The sequence below is a fragment of the Capsicum annuum genome, chromosome 4, assembly GCF_002878395.1.
Source record: "Capsicum annuum cultivar UCD-10X-F1 chromosome 4, UCD10Xv1.1, whole genome shotgun sequence".
NCBI classification, from domain to species: domain Eukaryota; kingdom Viridiplantae; phylum Streptophyta; class Magnoliopsida; order Solanales; family Solanaceae; genus Capsicum; species Capsicum annuum.
Genome location: NC_061114.1, coordinates 5,874,315 through 5,889,397, shown reverse-complemented (window position 1 = coordinate 5,889,397; position 15,083 = coordinate 5,874,315).

Sequence of the window (15,083 nt, the reverse complement as noted above, 5' to 3'; positions counted from 1 at the left end):
TTGGAGTCGTATCGGCTTTGTTTAGCACTATAGGTGTATAAACATTTTGTTTGTGTTGTTTTGTGTTATTGTTTTATCATTGTTGAATGTTTTCGTGCTCTTTGTGTACAATATTTATCTTATGTGTTACTGCTTTTATATCTGGCATCATATGTCTACCCCCAGGCCTTTTTTCTGCAACAAGTTCATAGTACACGTATTGTACACGATCTCTAGTTGAGTTACCCTTATTTTATGGGGGAGCCATCGGTGTTATGGATTAGGTGGAAAGCAAAGCAACCACTATCGACTATACACTCCCCCAAACAGCCTTGTTAGTGAACCCCAACGTAGGTCAGCCTTTAGGTTATGCTTATGTACATCATATTGAAGACCTAGTAGGGCCCACTTGGCCCTTTGTAGGAGACTCACCTCTAAGGCATCCCTACGTGCTAAATGTTGCATTTTTTAGGGTAACAAGGTTATTTGACCGACTGGTTTGGGCAAAAATTTGAGTTAGAAGCAAAGTGTGTAGGCAAGAAATTGTTGAAAAAAAAAAAAGAAGAAAAAAAGAGTGAAGAAAAAAAAAATTTGGTAGTTTTTAGGGTTCTTTATGGCTTTTGTTTTTCACAATTCAAAAATTAATAAAATATTTTTTTACTTTTTGCACTCATTTCCCAAAAAATCAAAAACATTAAAAAATTTTCCTTTTATTTCTTCAGTAAGCATTCATAATTCGAAAACTCCAAAAATATTTTTTCCTTTCAATAGGAGCTTTGTACATTCTTATATAGTAAAAATGCCAAAAAGATTTTCCTTCGTAATTGTTGGTGTCAGTTTTAGTTGAAGTGTCTGATTAAAAATCCAAAAAAGATTTTATTTGTTTGTCTTTGGTCGTGTCTCTTAAGTTAGGGTCAATCTATTAGTTAATCATTAATTGTTCAATCTGGACGAACTACGCACCCCTGATTCTCCTCTTTCGGGGTGAGATACGTAGGCAGCCTATTGTTGGTTCGGGGATCTTATTTAAAAAATCCAAAAATATTTATTCACTCTCCATTTAGAGTAGGCATTTCATATACGTCTTTAAAAGAACACTACAAAAAGATTTTCCTTTAATAGGTTCAAGTTTCATTTTCACATGAAATTCAAAAATCAAAAACCCAAAAAGATTTTTCTTTGGTAATCACAGGTTTCATTTTGTATAGAGATTTAAACCTAAAAAAAAATGCAAAAAGATTTTCGTCAATTCTTTTGACACTTTGTTTCAAGAAAGAAAAAAGAGTTTAATTGGCCATTTTGGCAAAACTTCACGAACTATGCACACCTGATTCTCCCATTGTGGGGGTGAGATACTTAGGCGCCCTTCTAGGGTTCGGTGATTTTTTTCAAGCAAAAAAAGGAAGGGAGCAGAAACTAAGACCATCAACACACAGAGGTCGACAAAAAAACACAGATTGGGAGAGGTCAAGAGAGATTGGGTGGGAGAGAAACACGGAAAGAATACAGTGAGAGGTCGAGGGAGGAGAAAAGAAATTGTCCCTGTCACGCTATTGTTCCGGCGACCTTTGTCATCGCTGAAAAATGGCGTAAACCCACTGGAAAGTGCCAACAGATCGGTGTCCCATTTTATCGTCGAACCCTAGTCCAAAGTCCCAAGTTGGGTTCGATTTCGACTACCAAATTAGTTGTTCAGGACTTGAGTTTCAAATTTGGAAAACAGAGTGTTGAGGGAAAAGTGAACCCCTGTATTTGTCACTGTTCCAGCGACAGGTTCGCCAAAAATCACCACGTCTATTAGAATCTGACCAAAACCCCAATCAGAAAACCACTAATTGAAACGGGTCAGTCAGTTCATTTGGGTCGGTTCTAATTTTGGGTGTGATCGAGTTGGTAGATCCGTGTTGAGTTTGTTGAATCGAGGTCTTGAGGTCAGTGGCTTTGTTTGCACAATTCAGTGAGTTGAAATAAAAAATGAGGTCCGATTCTTCAACTCCATTTCTTTCTATTTTTATCATAATGTGATGTTTGATGTCTTGATGTTTGTTGATTCGTGATGGGTCGATGATATGAATTTTGAGCGTGTTTGAGTTTCTATGATTATCGTGGCTTGATTGGTTGATTCTTCTATTGAACTTGGTTAATTGATTAAGACTAAGTGGGACGGGAATTGAAACTTGATAAAAGGTGAATTTTGGTTGGTTTGATTCATGGGTTGTTGTTTGACTTGAAACGAACACTATTCGAACTTGATAGCGGCATGTTTTAGGTCGGGACAAATAGACAAATTCTAAGTTGGGTAGGCAAATTTAGGATTGATGTTGGGTTGAATGCGTGGAATGTTGAATGTGTTGGATGTTTTCAAGTTTATCGCATGAAATTGATGTTGTATTCATTTGCGGGGAATGCCCCGAAGGAATTGTATTTATTCACCGGGGAATGCCCCAAAGTATCATGTACTTGAAGACGACGCATGATCAAGGCTTGAAACGCCGGGTGGAGAAAGGAATGGAGCGTAGTTTAGGATTAGTCTAGAATAGGATTTACATTTTTCGCATTTTCTAGTTTTTGGGATTGTATAATTCGGACTGGACATTATTTTGGTTTTGAATTTTGTTTTGATTTGTTTGTTTTGCTTGTTTTATGTATTTATGTGGTTTATACATTTTATATTGTCAAGTTAGCCGATATGCTCTACTAAGCGACCGTGGTCAAACCACGGGATCGAGGGGTGCCTAACACCTTCCCCTCGGTCAACAAAATTCCTTAGTCAGAATCTCTATTCGTAGATTAGTTTATAGAGTCAAACTATTTTTGAAAAGGATTTTCAAAGGTAACTTGGCACACCCGATTTATGTCAAGTGGCGACTCTGAGTTTAAATGTAAAAAGTCCTTTTTGAAACAAATTTTTAATCTTTTCTCACTTTAATAATCAAAACCCTTTCGAACCTTAAAATATATCTTTTCGGAGTACGAAAAAGGGGTGTGACAGATATGATAACCAACAACCTTAGGCCACAGATCTCCTGAATAAGAATGTGTCTCATGCCGAGTTTTGAGCTGCCTTCCAAGCATTAGCCCAAGCGGTGACCGCTAATGTTCATGCCAATAATCAGGTTGCGATTCTGCATCAATAAGACAGGTGATTTAGCTGCAGCCAGACTTCATAACTTTATGAGGATGAATCTGCTGGAGTTCTTTGGGTTGAAGGCAGGTGAGGACCCATAGCTATATCTTGATGAGGTGAAAAAGATCACCCAAGTTATGCATGTTACTAAAGAAGAGAGTGTAGAGTTGGCATCCTATAGGTTGAAGGATGTTTCTTATGATTGGGTTGTGGTGTGGAAGAAGAGTAGAGGGGAGAATGCAGCTCCCATGACTTGGCAAGTGGTTCAGGATGCATTTCTAGATATGTTTTACCCACTTGAGATAAGGGAAGCTAAGATAGAAGAATTCATGAACCTGAGGCAGGGCTTTATGACAGTAAAAGAGTACTGCCTTAAGTTTAACTAGTTATCTAAGTATGCCCTTGATTTGATAGCTGATACCCGATCTAGTATGAGTAAGTTTTTGACTAGGTGTTTGGGTTGGTGGTTAAGAAGCGTAGGACTGCTATGCTCAATAGAGATATGGATCTTTCTAGATTGATGATGCATGCTGAGCATATTGAGGAAGAGAAAGCTAAGGAGAGAGAGAGATAGGTATGGAGAAGGAAATAGTTTGTAGTTTTAGAATTGATCGTCTATGCTCGTACCTTCTTCAGCTAGTGCCCCTACACCCAGAACCAAACAGGAGCAGTGGGGGTAAGTCTTCCATGTCTAGGTCCTAGAATAGTGTGAGTGGCAAGCCAAGTTATTCTTCATGTGCTAAGTGTGGTAGAACCCATCCCGGTGAGTACTTGGCCGAGCAGAAGGGTTGTTTTGGTAATGGAAAGTTGGGCCACAGGCTTAGAGAGTATTCGTATGCTAAGCAGAAAAACTGAGATGTTCGTCCCCAGACTCAGGCTACCAATGCACCAGCTTCTCTAGGTCGCCCAGTCCCTCCTCAGGGCACTTTGTCCAGCACTACTGCGGGCACCGCCAGAATAGGTTTTTCGCTTTACCATCCCATCAGGAGCAGGAAGATTCACTAGATATTATTACTGGTATGCTTCGTGTCTTTTATTTTGAAGTGCATGTATTGCTACACCCTGGGTCGAGTTTCTATTATGTGACCCCGTTAGTTGCTGTAAATTTTGAGATAAGTTCTGAAAAGATCCCTGAGCCTTTCTTGGTATCTACTCCAGTAGGTGAGTCGGCTGTTGCCAAGAAAAAATATAAAAAGTGTCCTATCACTATCCTTCATAGAGTCATGTTAACAGACTTGATAGAATTAGATATGGTTGATTTTGATCTTATTCTTGGTATGGATCGGCTCAATTCCTGTTATGCAACCATAGATTGTCACACCTGTGTTATTAAGTTTCAATTTCTTGATGAGCCAGTTTTTGAGTAGTCAAGTAATTCAGTATCTCCCAAAAGTCATTTCATATCTTATCTTAAGGCTAGGAAGTTGATATCTAAATGTTGCACTTATCATCTAGTTCAAGTTAACAGTCAGTGTAGTAAATGAGTTTCCTAATGTCTTTCTAAAAGATCTCACAAGGGTACTTCCCGCTAGAGAGATAGAATTCGGGATTGACCTTTTTCCTGATACACAGCCTATTTCTACTCCTCCATATCGTATGGATCCCGCAGATCTTAAAGAGTTCAATGAGCAACTGAAAGATCTTTTAGATAAGGGTTTCATAAGACCTAGTGTTTCTCCATGGTGTGCTCTTGTCCTATTCGTGCAGAAGAAATATGGTTCTTTGCGAATGTGCATTGACTATAATCAGTTAAATAAGGTAACAATCAAGAATAAATACCCTCTTCCTAGAATTGATGACTTGTTTGATCAATTACAAGGTGCAAGTTATTTCTCAAAGATAGACCTTAGATCCGGCTATCATCAGCTTAGAGTAAAAGAGTGTGATATTCCAAAGACAGCCTTCAGAACCCATTATGGTCGTTTTGAGTTTCTAGTCATGCCTTTCGGGCTAACCAATGCTCTAGCAGCTTTCATAGACCTCATGAATTGAGTGTTCAAACCGTACCTAGATATTTTGTCATAGTATTCGTAGATGATATCCTTGTGTACTCTCATAGTAAGGATGATTATACAGACAATCTTCAAATTATGTTGCAGACACTTAAAGATCATCAATTGTTTGCCAACTTCAGCAAGTGTGAATTTTGACTAAGATTAGTATCATTTCTTTGTCATATTATCTCTACCGATGGTATTAGTTTTGATCCCCAAAAGATGAAAGCTGTAAGAAATTGGCCTAGACCTATCTCTCCATTAGACATTAGAAGTTTCTTTGGTCTAGCTAGTTATTATCGGCATTTTGTTAAAGATTTCTCATCTATTGCATCTCCTATGTCTAGATTGATCCAAAAAAAATTTAAGTTCCTGTGGTCAGATTCTTGCGAGTAGAGTTTTTAGGAGTTGAAGACTTGACTCACTTTATCCCTAGTGTTGACATTACCTGATGGTACAAATGGTTTTGTGGTGTATTATGATGAATCTAGAGATGGTTTAGGTTGTGTGTTGATGTAGAAAGGTAAGGTTATAGCCTATGCCTCTAGACAGTTGAAGCCTCATGAAAAGAACTACCCAACCCATGATATGGAATTAGTTGTTGTTGTGTTTGATTTAAAAATCTGGAGACACTATCTGGTGTTAATATTGATATGTTCATGGACCATAAAAGCTTGTAGTATGTGTTTACTCAGATGGAGTTGAATCTTCGTCAGACGATATGGCTAGAATTGCTAAAACACTATGATATAAGTGTGTTGTATCATCCGGGAAAGGCCAATATAGTAGTAGACTCCCTTAGCAGGTTGTCTATGGGCAGTGCTGCTTATATGGAGAAAGATAAGAAAGAGTTAGCTCACGAAGTTCATCGTATGGACAGGTTGGGTGTTAGACTGCTTGATTCAGCTGAAGGTAAAGTTTGGGTTCAGAGTAGTTTTGAATCTTCTTTAGTTTTGGAAGTGAAGGAGAAGCAGGATATGGATCCTAGTTTGGTCAAACTGAAGGAGTCAATTAAATACCAAAAGGTAGAGGTTTTCTCCCAAAGGGTAGATGGTGTGTTAAGATACCAGAACGGACTATGTGTTCCTTGTGTTGATGACTTGAGGCAGAGAATTATGCCTAAGGCGCATGGTGCACGATATTTTACTCATCCTAGTGCTACCAAGATGTACCGCGACTTGCGGGAAATCTATTGGTGGAGTGGTATGAAGAAGAATATAGCAGTATTTCTAGCAAAGTGTGTAACTTGTCAACAGGTTAAGGTAGAGCACCAAAGACATGGTGGTAAGCTGCAAGAGTTTGGTATCCCCACTTGGAAGTGGAAAGAGGTGAATATGGATTTTGTGACTGGTTTACCTCTTTCGCATCGTCGTCCTGATTCAGTTTGGGTTGTTGTAGACAGGTTGACTAAGTCATCACATTTCTTGCCCATACATATGTCTTATACAGCTGAGGATTATGCTAAGTTGTATATCCGAGAGTTAGTCAGGTTGCATGGAGTCCCCTTGTCTATCATCTCAGACAGGGGTACTAAACTTACTTCCCAATTTTGGAGAGCCTTTCAGAAGGGTCTTGGTACCCAAATTTATCTTAGTTCAGCTTTTCATCCGCAGACAGATGGTTACACAGAGAGGACCATCCAGAACTTAGAAGATATGTTGAGGGCATGTTCTCTTGATTTCAAGGGTAGTTGGGATGAGCATTTCCCATTAATTGAGTTTATGAAAAAGATGGTCAGGCAGAGAGGACCATCCAGAACTTAGAATATATGTTGAGGGCATGTGCTCTTGATTTCAAGGGTAGTTGGGATGAGTATTTTGCATTAATTAAGTTTGTGTATAATAATAGCTATCATTCTAGTATTCAGATGACCCTGTTTGAGGCTCTTTATGGGAGGAGATGTAGATCACTCATAGGTTGGTTTAACGTGGGTGAGGCCACTTTGCTTGGGCTTGATGTAGTGTTTGAATCCATGAAAAAGGTCATGTTGATTAGAGAAAGGTTGAAGACAGCCCCGAGTCATTAAATATCATATGCAGATGTGAGGAGAAGAGATCTTGAGTTTGAAGTTGATGATTTGGTGTATCTGAAGATTTCACCCATGAAAGGGGTGGAGAGATTTGGCAAAAAGGGGAAGCTTAGTCCCCATTATGTTGGCTTGTATAGAATCTTGAATCGTGTTGGGAAAGTAGCTTATAAGATCGAGTTGCCCGCAGACTTGTCAGCTGTTCATCCTATATTCTACATCTCTATGCTTAAGAAGTGCATTGGTGAATCCATTGTTGTAGATCCTTTAGAAAGCTTAGATATTCAGAGCAGTCTCTCATATGATGAGATTCCAATTGAGATCCTAGATTATCAGATTCGTAGACTAAGGAACAAAGAAGTTCCCTTGGTCAAAGTTCTCAAGTAGAATCAGTCAGTTGAGGGTGCTACTTGGGAAGCAGAAATAGATATGCGATCCAAGTACCCTCACCTCTTCTCCGCAAAATCAGCTTTAGCCGAAGGTACTACTCTTCCTTAATCCAGCTCCTTTCTAATCAGAGATTCAACTGCTTAGTTATTATTATTATTATTATTATTATAAGTTCATGCACTCACATATTATCTTAGAAGCTCAGAATGATCTAGAATCAGTTTAGCAACCTTATTTTAGTTATGCATGCTGTCATGTATCCATAGATTCCTTAGTAATCTTAGCCTAGCTAACAAAATTCGAGGACGAATATTCTCAAGGGAGAGATATTGTAAGATTTTGCAAATTTTCCTAGTCGATAAAGCCTTCAAAGAATGTCAAGAGGAGTTTCACACTTAGAAAATTTGACTAAGTGTTGGGACTTACTCTTTCCTAAAGCCTTCAAACTTTGAGGATTTATTTGAAGACCTTTCCGACCTCCAATAGTTGATTTTTAAGTTGATTCACGATGGGTCAGGTCGATAGTATATCTCGAGTGAGATTCAAAATTTTTGGATGAGCGTAACGGCATGTTTGGTATGGCAAAATAGTAGCTTGGGGCGATTACCCCGCAGCGCCTTGCCCAGGAGATTCAGCCCTCAAACACCAAATTATACCCTCATTCTCTCAAATCTCTCAAGAACACACCTTAGGGTTTCAGCCCAAGGTTCAAGAACCTCAAGATTTCACCATCCTTTTTCCAAATTGATTCAAGAATTGAGATCCCTAAGCTAAAAGCTTCAAGAACCCTTATTCAAGAGTGTAAATAGAGTCTCAAAAAGCATCTTAAACCAGGTTTTTTCTTCAACTGAGGTATGTGGGGTTTGAACAAGAACAATTCTTCCGTTCTTGTGCCCAAAAAGTTGAATTTTATTAAAGATTGCATGATTTGTATGTTGGGATTTTATCCAAATTATGTTGCTTCGAGTTTATGAATTTATAAGTAATTTAAACCTTGAATCGCATGTTTATTTTATCAACTTATGTTTTGAATAGAGGATTTATACTATGAATTGTACATCCCCAAGTATGAATTTTGATATCTCATGAAAAGTATATTGTTAGCATGCTTTAACAAGCAAGCATTCGGATTTTTAGAGAGAGATTGATCTTTGATACTAAGCTAAGATAGAAATCCACATTGTTTATACAGTTTATGATTTAAAGTATAGAGAAACATAATTGGTTTTTAATTACGAACCCTTGTGCTATTTTAAGGTGGATTTTCTAAAAGTTCTGAGCAATAAGTATGGGAGTAGTATTTAGCACCGAGTTGGGTATGATTTCAAGGTCTCATGCTCTAGAACTACGAGCCACCGTATATTTATGATTGCCCCTAGTGGGCTAAGATAGTGATCACTTAAGTTAAGGTTCTATTCTGATGGCAAGGGTAGATAGCTCTCCCCAACATGGGTAAGACATTGGACTCCAAGTTATCTCACATGGATTATGTCGGTTAGAACAATCTCCCAAAGTCCTTGAGTTCCCAAAGTTCTTTAATCTATAAGTTTTCAAAGGAAGTCCCCTAGTCTCCTTAAAATAAAAGTATACATTTTGAAAGTTATTGTTTTAAGATTTCCTAAGTTCTCAAAGTTCCTAAGTCCAAAAAGGGAGAATTTAAGTATAGCTTCTACAACTGAATGTGATGGTTCACAAAACTTATAAAGCATGTTTTGCTTCTTCTATATTTTAGTATTTTAGATATTTCATCTTATGTGAGTCATTTTCATTTAGCATGCATTGTTTATAAATGATGAATATGAGATATGTTTTATTTATGCATTACACCCCCATATACTCAGTGCATCCTCAAAGTGTTGATCCACATATATGTATATGTGCTACATTGTGTTACTTGCTCCGTCCCATTTTATGCGTCATCATTTTCTTTTTGGTCCGTCCCAAAAAGAATGTCATCTTTCCTAATTTGGTAAGTATTTAGAGACATAATTCCATTTTTACCCTTATTGGTCCCACTTAATTTAAAAAAAGATAGTAGAACATTTTTTTATAAAGAAAAATTTGATAAACATTACCAAGACTTCCTTTATTTCTTAAACTCCGTGTCCGATCAAATGGTGACACATAAAATGGAACAGAGGTAGTATAATGTAGGTTTAGGTATTCAGTATCAGCAGTGAGAGTAGTTCGACCATCTCTATCTACACTCTTATAGTTGGTGAGTTCTTATGGTTCAAGGACCTACACTTGCAGATTTCTAGTTCCTTTTTTTCTTAGTATTTGAGTTATTACTTTCGGTTTAGTCCGAGTCAGTTGGGATTCTGTCCCAATGGATCTTCAGTTCTTCAGTAGTAGAGGCTTGTCGGAATATTAGTAGATTTTCAGACTCTCAGTATTTGTCATTCAGACAGTGTTTACAGTTTATTTTAGTTCAGATTTGATATAATATAGTTCTATTTCTTGAATAGTTTATCTTGAAGTGAGTTTCATATTTAGTAGCAGGCTTAAAGGGTTAGCTTGGGGCTATTCTTAGCCTTAAGCACCGTGTGATGCCTCGGGATGTGATTTTGGAGTGTTACAAGTATAAGGAAGAGTAATGGTAGTAACAACCAATTACCTAGAGCAAACATTGTATTGAGGGGGACTTTTTATTCTCAAACACTACTTGTATCATGAACAACCGCAAGTCACAACCATCACTCTTCCTTATGCTTATTAGACGAGTCTAATCTCATTTGATGATATCTAGTTGTTTTGCATTGCTTGGATGGTGCTTATATATTTTATTTTGTTTCTTCTCTTTTTAGTTCTATCTCACTGGTTTATGACTATAACATGCCTTAAATATCACTTGATCATGTTCAAAAGTGATTTGGTATCACAATTAATTTAACTAAATTACTTTACAGTATTTGAAAGGTGTTAATTTCAATACTTTAATTTTATTCAATTTAATTATTTTTTTTGTGACTATTCTAACTTGTCCATATATTCAAATAGTTGATCATAAACCTACGAGTTGGTAAATAATCGACTTTTCAAAAATTGATAACCTATCTATGATGTGTAAAAATCAACAACGGCGTTAGTATATTATAAATAATTTGCATAGTATAGTATTTCTTCAATCTTTTCTTACTTAAAATTATGTAAACATTCTTGTCCTTGAATGTTTGTCCTACACAAAGATAAGTGCCATCCGAGAAAGAGTGGCTTGCTTGTAGTTTGGACCGCCCCTCCTCACCTCGTTCATACTTCTTTTCTTCCAATTCTTCAAAATTATCCCATTTATGACCACCGATGCACTCGTATTCCATTGACCTATCATCCACTGCCGAGGCTGGGGGTGGGGCTGATGTGGAAGCTTCTTTTCAGGACCTTTCAACAACTTTAACCCACAATACAGGCCTAGAATGATCGAAATCAACACAAAGCACATACAATTTCATGTGTCTACCATTCTTTATGAACATTGGATAGATTCCCCTCCCGTTCATCAAGTAACTAATAACCACATCGCTTGGATCACAACTTAATTCTCTGCTCTCCATCATGCTTCTAACCATATCATCATATGAACTATTGCGACGAAGAAAAACGAACATTGTCTCCTTAGATGTGGTTTTTCAAATCCAACATTTAGGAGTCTCCTTTCATTCACCAGAAAATTCACCACCAACAACCACGTATTCTATAATAGACATAATATACTTCGATGATAGTATTTGATAGACACAAGTAGTGGTTTATGATCCTAGACTTAATAGACTGTAGTCGTGTTCTTCTTATCTGTTTTCCATACAGTACAGTACGTGATCTCTCCTTTTCCAACGACCATCAAAATAATTCAACGGATTACAACTTAGAAACAATCTAATGAGGGTTGGAATGTTGCTATTGAGCCTAGAATTGATTTCAAAATATGGGACTAATTTTCAAGCTTTTTGGATGAAAAGGGATGAAAATGTGGGGATCAAAATATGAGAAAATGGTTTAAAATAATGGAGGTAATGTCGTTTTCCGATGAATGCCAAAAAAATCAACGAGAATTGACCAAAAAATGGCCAAAAATCGTGGGAAAATTGGCAAATAATGGTTGGTAGTGGAGCTAATATTTACATATTTGAACATGGACTAAAATGCATATTTTTAAACTTGAGTGCTAGGGTTAACATTTTTTTGTGGACCCATTAGGGTGTCCATTTTTTCAATTTTTCAACACTTTTATCTAAATGTCAAAATAAGTTCTCAATGTCCTTTTATCAAACTCACCCATGAAAGTAGCCTCTTTAACTTCACTAGGTAGAAGTGTAGAAGTTGAGTAGTTTATGCTCATTCTTTTTAGACACTGAGTATGTTATTGATGCTGTTGTAATATTTTCTAGAAGATACAAAATATTAATTTACTAAAATTTTACCTAGTTAAGTATAAAGATCTTGTCTTGACGAGTATGATCAAAAGCTTAAAGCTTTTATGCCCAAATTTATAATCAAAATTTAAAATTTTCAATCTCGAAATTCGACTATGCCACGATAAGTGGACATATGGAATAAATAGTTGCCACTACCTTCCAAAATCCTAATTCTAGTGAAAACTACAGCATTAACAAGCACATTTATATTTAACGAATAATAACACTATAAATTGTGCCACGATAATTGCGACAGAAGGATTATAGACAGTTGACCTTTTAACTTTCAAAATCCCAATTCTAACCAAACCCACAAAATTGACAAGCAAATTTACATTTCACGAATAATAACACTGAGCTACACTAAGCAACATATTAACTAAAATTTTTCACAAAAAGGTTTTAATTTTACGAAAATTTTACCTGATTATGTATAAAGCGCTTGCTTTGACGAGCGCGACCACAAACAAAGACAATACCAACAGGTTCTTTGACTAGTTGAAGTATAACATCTGTCTCATGGTAAATTAGCTATTATAATATATAATACTTTATACTTAGTTTTCAAATATACAAATTTTATTTCAAAAAGCTTCTCCGTCCAAATTCACAGTCAACGTTTAAAAGTTTCAATCTCAAAATTTTGATCCTGCCACAAAAATTGAGACAAAATCGAACAATAACACTAAACTACGAACCCTAAGCAACATAATTAACTAAAAGAGCATTAAAAAAATGCATTAATTGTACTAAAATTTACCTAATTAAGTATAAAGCTCTTGCCTTGATGAGCGCAACCAAAAACTTATAGCTTCTGTGTCTAAATTCACAATCAAAATTTAAAATTTCCGATATCTAAATTCCAACTTCGCCACGATAATTGGCATGGAAGAAGTGTAAAGTTGACCACTAACTTCCAAAATCCTAATTCTAACGAAAAACCCTAGCAATACTCTCACTCTCATTCTCACGTATTATCAAAAACTCTAAATAAAAATCCTAAATTGTTGGGTAAACACAGAATAACAACAAAAGTAATTGTTTCAAAATAATAGGAAGATAAATGAAAATAATGATCCCAAGAATTTTACGTAGAAAACCCTTCTAAATAAGGCAAAAACTATGGCTACGTGGAAAACCCTTCTAAAGAATGTAAAAACTACGGACCAAGAGGAGCAACTTATTACTAAAGTAAAATTTTTTACACCGTAGTCACAAGTACAATACTCAAAGTGACTACCATACACTCAAAAAAAATAACCTTCTTTTGACTCCACCTTACTAAAATATCGCTCACCATAATCTTTTCTTCACAAATTATTTTTTATCACAGTCTGCTCTCTCTGTATTATTTTTCTCTCTATTTGGTGTGTTGAAATGAGTTGAAGTTACCTCTATTTATAGGCAAAAACTGTCTACGCAGTGACATCAAAAACACTATTGAAAATCAGGACTTTTCTCTAGCCCATTTTGCCAAAGTAAGGGTTATGGGCATGCAGAAATTTTTGACTTTGGTTTTCTGCTATGAAGGATGGGGCTGACCCCACAAATCTGTCTCTCCAGTCTCATTGATGTTCCGGCATTCGACGGAATATTCTACGCTTTTTCCTTAAGATGATTGATTCTTTTCAAGCAACTGATGTGTATTTAACGATGTATTTTAGTATTTTCAGAATAAAAGCAAGGAGAAAGTGGTAACGAGGAAAAGTCGAGCCAAACAAAGGAAAAATGAACTTCGACGGTATAGCCGATGGGTCGTCGGTATAGCGACTTAACGTCAACCTATGCCGTCGGACATAACCAGAGGGGGACATCACTGGAACCAAACGACAGTACGTCTCGATGGAACGTCGGTCCTTCGACGGACCGTCGATCCATGCCGTCGTAAAGAATCAGAAGGTCAAGCCACTGGAACCAAGCGACGGTAAAACTCGATGTAACGTCGAAACTCCGACGTACCATCGATCTTGACCGTTGAACAGAAGTAGTACGCGACTACACTGGAAGACAGCAACGGCGCTTGCGACAGCGACGACGTCGAACCTTCGACGCACCGTCGCTCTTCACCGTCGGATTTGACCCGACAAAAATTATTCTGAATTTTTGGAGCCTTACTTAGAGAGATGCTATAAATACTAAATGCTAGGGTTCAGAATGCATTCATGCTCAGACACTCTACAATTTTTCTCTAAGCCTCCATTTAAGATTTGCTTACTACTCCCACCTACTCTCTTGACTTTTCTTTTGTAAATTGGATCTGAAATCTACATTGTTCAGATCTAGTTCTCCCTTTTGATATAGTGAAGAATATTTCTAGATCTTAAGCATGGTAGCTTAGTGTACATTGGAGAATCGAGTATCCACTGGTAGATCTATTCATTCCAATTGCATTGAAGAATCAAGAAGTGTCCTTGTTATTGTTGTAAGTTAAAACTTGATTTATCTATGGATAATAAAATGATGTTTTCTGTCCTTTGTATGGAAATGAGTGACTAAGTTTCCATAACTGGAGTTATGGAAGCCTTAATGTAAGTAACAAGTGCGGGTTGTAGATCGAGGTAAGTTTCATGAATATTTGATGTTGTATAAACCTTTCTTCGTTTTTAGTGACTTTTCCTAAGTGCAGCTTTGGCGAAGTCAGCACTATAACATCGCATGTGTTGTTGGACTCCTACAATGAAACAAATTCCTTGTCGAGAGGGAGGTCACCACATGTGCTGTTGGGTTACTTCAATGAAGCAATCACTTGTCCGAAAGGAAGTTGATTGTCGAGCAATGTAATGACTTCCCTTGTTTGTAACTAGAAGAATCAGAACTATAACATCACATACCAAAGGGATAGTGTTGTTGGGTTACTTCGATGAAGCAATCACTTGTCCGAAAGGAAAGTGATTGTCGAGCAACGTAACGGTTCTTCTTGTTCGCAACTTGAAAGGTATACCCTTGATTGCATTCTAGAAAGGTCAGCACTAGAACAATACTTGTCTGAAAGGAAGGTATTGTTAGGCTACTTCGATGAACCAACCACTTGTCTGAAAGGAAGGTGGTTGTGGAGAACTGTAACGATCTATCTTGAGTGTCACAGGGTAAGCCCACAGACAACACCTGTCCCGGTGGAAAGTACTTGTTGAGAACAGTAAAGTTCCTCTGGACTC